Here is a 6,526-nt window from a genome sequence, read left to right on the forward strand (position 1 = left end):
TGGGGTTGCATCAATGTGTTGTGTCGGGGAGGAGGCTATTCCAATGTGTGGGAGAGAGGTTGCATCAAGGCATAGAGGCAGGGGGCAGCATCTATGTGGGTGTGTGAAGGGGGCAGAGTACATGTGTTTATATGGGGGAATTGCATTAGCTTATGGGCTACAAATGGAGGAGGGGGAAAGTTTAAGTTAAATCCTTGCTGCAAGCAGAAAGTAAAGAAGTGGCAATGCTCCTTCTCTCCTGGGATGGATTGCAAGGGGCTCCCTCAAAAGGATACTTCCCCAGCCAGGCCTTTCTCTTTTCATGTTTAACATGGAAAAAGCTCTTATTCTCTTCCCCGAGCAGACATACGATTGGGTCTGACTTGTAATCTCACAGCCCTCCAACCTGGTATACCATTTTTCCAGTGGACCATTCAGTTTATCTCACTGCTTTATTGGAGGGAGTCATTAAAAACAACAACAACAAACCTCCCCATGAAAAAGAAACTGAGCAGCCTATTGCCCCAATCCCGGGGAAAAGAAAGCAGCTCTGAATAAGACCCTCTTTGCCACGTGAAATGTAAGCATCGCACCATAGGATTTGACACACCAGGCCAGACCACTGGCCAGTCCAGTCCAGTAGCCTGCCTCTAGCAGTGGCTGATACTGGGTGTTTCAGAGGAAGGTGAAGGCCACACCACCCGACTATGCAATGCTGCATATGGATCTGGATGAGGTCCCTCTCAGGCCTCCATCACAAGGCTGCAATAAAACATTCCACCTCGTGGCCACGGTCTTGCTCCTTTTCCCCTTCCACACCTGGACGTATCTGTGCCATTGCAGCATGCCCAGAGACTGGCAGTGGCACGGTTGCTACCTCTGTTTGAAAAGTGGGATTTTCTAAACAAACCCTTGCCCCTTGTTTTTCCGTTCTCTGCTGCTTTGTCCTTAGGGATGAGTAGCATTTGCCCTGTCACTAGGGAAGTGAGAAGTCCAGTGTTTCAACTGAGAAGCTCCTGGGGCTGCTGGCTGGAAAATAATGGCAGTGTGTGGGTGATACATTGTACACGTCACTTGAAATATGATTTATTTTATACTTTATTCCATTGTTTATTTTGCTCTTTCAACATAATGCTCTGTGGTCTCTAATTTTTAGATCCAAAATGTTACCTCCATCCTTTCATGATAGAAGTTACCACTGTGAAAGAAAACAGTTCTTGATAATTTTCACCTTCCTTCTCTTGACAGTTATACTTGACATTGAGACCATTTACCAGGCTTTTGTATAGTCAACAACTATTGTCAATAACACCGGATGAGTGCAACCTACCAAAGAATTTCCTAGTTGTGTAGGAGAGCAGAGGTGTATTTGGGTTGTGAGTTTAGAGCAGAATAGATAGATCTGGAAACTGTCTTCCAAATATCTACAGTACAGATCCAGCATGAGCAGTGTACCACTACCATCTACTGGATAGAATCATAACTGCTCTGTTATGTCCTGGTAACCACCTAATAGCAATTCTTCTTTAGCCTGAGTGATAGGGATCCAGAGCTGGAGGATTTTAGTTCTATTTATGCTGTCACCAGGAAGTTCTGAGCAGCCATAGGCTTAGGGGGCCACACATTTGTTACTTTATTGTGTATCTTCTTTCACAGAGATGATGGCAAAACTTATTCAAATATTCTCCTTGGAAACATTTCCATGTATGCATTAGACATTTTACAGTCTCTTCCCCTGGACTTTTAAAAAAATTGTTATTACTACTAAAGGTATCTGCAATGAAAACATGAGCTTGGCTTCTCAGTACTCCCACTAACTCCTGGGGCTTGTATTCCACCTAAGTCATCATCAAGAAAGCAGCTGATTGTGATGATGACCCAGTGAGTGTGATGGCTCCATTCCCACTTGCATTCTTACTTCTCTATTTTATAGACAGACAGAGGCATGGGACAGGCAGAGGCTCTAGCCAGGCACTGGAAAGCAAGACATTAACCTCCAGTTAAAGATGTTTGCATTGCATGCTCAATCAGGTGTAAAGGGTGGGTTATGTGGTTGAGGGCCCAATCAGAGACACAGGGTTAGACCAGGGAGAGCTCTGAGATGGGGGGGTTTCATTTTTTATTTTTTGTCTCTGTTCCGTTACCTGCTGTTTTCCCGGCTCCTAAATCCTGACAATAAAGACTTGTGAGAAAGGCTGGCTTGGAAAGGTTTTTTCTCTCATATTTTTCCCAGTGTGCCTGGTTGCCTGACTTTGCAGGCTTTCTAGCCAGTGTTGTTGCATTCAGTATATGGGTCCCTGGGTCCTAAATTCTATTTCTAGTTCTGGAATTGGCTTGTTGTGTGGATTTTGGTAGGTAGCTTAAGTATTTTGGTAGGTAGCTTTTGTGCCTATGTTTCTCTACCTATAAAATGAGTATAATATCTACTCTACTCAAATGGGTATTTGTAATTTAAAGTTTTCAGATGCTGTATAAATGCAATACACATATGACAATGGAATACTTTCAAGGAGATTTCTTTATACATTACATACAAAGAAATAACTAAACTTTTACTCTTGACTGGACTCACCTCAGTCCCTGGAAAAATAATGGAATAGGTCCTCAAGGAAACCATTCTGAAGCACTTGGAGGAGAGGAAGGTGATCAGGAACAGTCAACATGGATTCACCAAGGGAAAGTCATGCCTGACCAACCCGATTGCCTTCTATGATGAGATAACTGGCTCTCTGGATGTGGGGAAAGCGGTGGATGTGTTGTTCCTTGACTTTAGCAAAGCTTTTGACACGGTCTCCCACAGTATTCTTGCCAGCAAGTTAAAGAAGTATGGGCTGGATGAATGGACTATAAGGTGGATAGAAAGTTGGCTAGATTGTCGGGCTCAACAGGTAGTGATCAATGGATCGATGTCTAGTTGGTAGCCGGTATCAAGCGGCGTGCCCCAGGGTTTGGTCCTGGGACCGGTTTTGTTCAACATCTTTATTAATGATCTGGATAATGGGATGGATTGCACCCTCAGCAAGTTCGTGGATGACACTAAGCTGGGGGGAGAGGTAGATATGCTGGAGGGTAGGGATAGGGTCCAGAGTGACCTAGACAAATTGGAGGATTGGGCCAAAAAAAATCTGATGAGGTTCAACAAGGACAAGTACAGATTCCTGCACTTAGGACAGAAGAATCCCATGCACCGCTACAGGCTGGGGACTGCCTGACTAAACGGCAGTTCTGCAGAAAAGGACTTGGGGATTACAGTGGATGACAAGCTGGACGTAAGTCAGCAGTGTGCCCTTGTTGCCAAGAAGGCTAATGGCATATTGGGCTGCATTAGTAGGAGCATTGCCAGCAGATTGACGGAAGTGATTATTCCCCTCTATTCGGCACTGGGGAGGCCACATCTGGAGTATTGCTATCAGTTTTGGACCCCCTACTACAGAAAGGATGTGGACAAATTGGAGAGAGTCCAGCAGAGGGCAACGGAAATGATTAGGGAGCTGAGGCACATGACTTACGAGGAGAGGCTGAGGGAACTGGGGTTATTTAGTCTGCAGAAGAGAAGAGTGAGCGGGGATTTGATAGCAGCCTTCAACTATCTGAAGGGGGGTTCCAAAGAGGATGGAGCTCGGCTGTTCTCAGTGGTGGAAGATGACAGAACAAGGAGCAATGGTCTCAAGTTGCAGTGGGGGAGGTCTAGGCTGGATATTAGGAAACACTATTTCACTAGGAGGGTGGTGAAACACTGGAATGGGTTCCCTAGGGAGGTGGTGGAATCGTCATCCTTAGAGGTTTTTAAGGCCTGTCTAGGATGATTTAGTTGGTGTTGGTCCTGCTTTGAGCAGGGGGTTGGACTAGATACCTCCTGAGGTCTCTTCCAACCCTAATCTTCTATGATTCTATGAAATAATGACATTTAATGCACAGTCCTAATATACTACTTAAATTATTATAGGCTTCCTAGTGTGTCTCACATCCATGCCATGTGGGACTGAGCAACTCATTGTAAGCAGCACCTGATGCGTAACCCAGAGGCTAGTTGCAATCATTGTGAATTCACTTTGTCAATAGGTTATGACTGGGTTGCTCTCTGCTGTTGACTCCTCATTCTAAAACTGCAGTAAAATATATTAGCTATGGAGCATCCTCTAAGTGACCCATAAGAGGGCTGAAACACTCCAGTATACCAGTGAGTCAAAGCAACATGTAATAAAATGACGTTTGACAAAAGGCTCATAGATATAATGTTGCCAGATGTCAGATGAAAACTGCTGTCTAAATAGAGATCAGCACAGACAACTCCCAAAAGTGCTCCATTCACAGTGAAACTTGAAATTAATTTCTGGTTGAACCTATTTTGTTGTGTAACAGAGGAAGCTTTGTGTTACTTGACACATAAATTAATAGCTTTGCGGTTTTTTTGCTGTAAGTTGATTGCTGCTCCTTTCTCAAAGTAGCTGAATTTCTGTGGTGCTGAATGTATACAGTCTGTAAAGCTGTTTGCAATGTCAAATGTTGTGTTATTGTAGGATGTTGAAACTAATATTCTCAGCCACTGTATTCAACAATACATTAAATTATTTAGAATATGAAAGGATCCTTCTGTCTCGACCAGTGGATCGGCCAAATCTGCGGACACAGCAGGCAAACAAACCCGCCAGGGGCTTTCCCTCCACAAGTGGCGGAACAAGTTTGGGAACGACTGGTCTAGACTAATTGGACTATGTCTCCCTGAAACACTTTTTAGAAAGGCTTTGCAGACGACTTAAAACAGCTACTGGAAGAAAGAAGAGTAGAACCTCATCCTCAAAGTGATTGCCACTCATGATCTCCCGATTTCTTTCTATTTAATATCAATAGTCTGTCTAGTGTTTACCAGATATTAATAAACTAAACAGAGCAGGTGAGTGATTTGCTAAAGGTCACACAGTACATCAATAGCAGAGCTAGGACCAGAACCCATATTACTGGGATTCTAGCCCTATGTTCAATCTACTAGACTACATTGCTTCTCAGTTAGTGCTTTACCTCTTGATGATTGTATCCTCACTTAGTCATTACTTAGCTAAACTATGCATAGTTAGATTATTACATCTTTCCCTCACATCAGTCCCTCCAGCCCCTGATACTTTGTTAGTCTTCCAAACCTGCTAAAATTTGCCAAAATCTTTCTGGAAATGTGGTGCCTAAAGGAAGAAGTAGTCAATAAATATTTCTCTTTTATATATGGAAAGAAGTGAAATGATGTATTTCTATCTTAAAGTGGTAATGCCTTCTATCCCATCCATAATTGAGGAGGATGTTAAACAGCAAATATTATAGTTAAATAGCCGGGAACTGATAACTTGCACTGGATGTTGATTTTTAACAAGTCTAATGCTAATCAACATTGTCGGGGGGGTGAAGTCTTGTCAAACAAACTTGATTTCATTTTTTATTAGATGAAAAGTTTGGTTGAGAAAGGCAACTCTGACCCTGCCCTTACAACTATGAATCTATGAAACTGCAAAGTTACATAGTTGATGTTCCACATATGGCTGAATCTGTGTATGCAGCATCTTTGCATTTGAAGCCATGTTTCATTTCATGTTTGCTATGTACTCTAGGACACTCTTGTTGCACTCCTAGACCTGGGTGTGGTTTTAAGCTGGAGCATTTTATTAAAACTTTTGTCAGAATACAAACACACACACACAGCTTGTTGGAATATCTTCCAGGAGCACCATATTCTGCTAAGACCATTCCCGGCTGACCAAAGCGGAGTCCCTGTGTCCTCTCCAGCAGAGTTCCAGCAGGGACAGGATGCTGGGAAATATATCCCCGGCATTCTATTCACTCTGACCAAAAAAAAATAGTTACATTCATACAAACATACACATAACTTCTGAGTGCTACCCCCTCAGATCCAACTGTTCTCTTGGCATAGCGGTGCTCTGGAGTGCCACAATCAGAGAGTCATGCAGTGTTTTGAAAGGCCTGAAGAAGAGTCACCCCCATCTGCTGGCCCACCACAGTTTATTTTCAACCGGTGTTTCCAGAAAATACTGAGCAGATGCAAGAGTGGCTTAAGGCTGGGTCAAGGGGTGTGTGACGAGGAGCAATGGTGGACCTGAGCAAGGGGCAACCTAGCCTTCCCTCTCAGGGAACAGTCCCTGAAGGTGCCGGGAGGCTACGGGGAAGCCTCTGCGAGGCAGCGGTGGCAGCCGCGCCCCTGAGGATGCTGACAACAGGAGATGGACAGAGTTCAGAACTGACACATTTTTGAAGTTTAGGACAAAGAAGGGGGGAAAAGCATCATTCTAGAGATTTTTTAAAATCTATTTGTTCCCTTTCTCCCCAACCAGCTCCACTGAAAACTACCCTTTTCAATCTTTCTTTCTTTCTTTCTTTCTTTCTTTCTTTCTTTCTTTCCCCCTTCCCCCCACTTTCCTTCCTCCTTCACCTCTTTCCCCCCCTTTCCCTTCCTCTCCCCTCGCCCCAGCTTCCAGCACCCTGGCTAGCTCCCCAGCCCCTGGCGGTCGCGCGCCTCCCCCCGCCCTCCGCCAGTTCCGGGTCT

Source organism: Chelonia mydas, chromosome 26 (genome assembly GCF_015237465.2).
Source record: "Chelonia mydas isolate rCheMyd1 chromosome 26, rCheMyd1.pri.v2, whole genome shotgun sequence".
NCBI lineage: Eukaryota > Metazoa > Chordata > Testudines > Cheloniidae > Chelonia > Chelonia mydas.